Source organism: Morone saxatilis, unplaced genomic scaffold (genome assembly GCF_004916995.1).
Source record: "Morone saxatilis isolate NCDOM2014 unplaced genomic scaffold, NCSU_SB_2.0 Contig15, whole genome shotgun sequence".
Lineage (NCBI taxonomy): Eukaryota > Metazoa > Chordata > Actinopteri > Moronidae > Morone > Morone saxatilis.
Genome location: NW_023339707.1, coordinates 6,843,806 through 6,844,297, shown reverse-complemented (window position 1 = coordinate 6,844,297; position 492 = coordinate 6,843,806).

Sequence of the window (492 nt, the reverse complement as noted above, 5' to 3'; positions counted from 1 at the left end):
CTTCAGCTGTCACTATCAAATAAACGCAATAAAAGGCCCCCAAAATGTAGGGTTCAGGCTGGGAAAACAGAGCTTGCCAGTCTATTGCAAAACACTTCCTTCACTCATGCATAAAAAACTAAATTGGGTAAAACAATTATTGCATCCTCTGGTTTGGTATCTGGTTCAGGTTTCAGATTTGGCAGAACCAGTTGGGTTCATCCAGGTTGGGTCATGGTTGTGAATCGGGCTGCGTTTCACTTTCAGTGCAGAGCTCTGTAACCGTACCATATTTTTACTGCACTGATTGCCTCAGTGTCTTTCTGCTTGAGTCTTCATGTTTCCTGTTTTTAATAGCTCACAGAAAGTCTAGTTCAGTGTGTTATTATGTAAGCAGCCAGTCATACATTTGTTAAGTATACCTTCTGAAAAACTTCTTTACATTAATCATCTTGTCAAGGGAAAAGCTTTAAAACTACCAAATCCCAATGTAAATGGTAAATAGACCTGTAC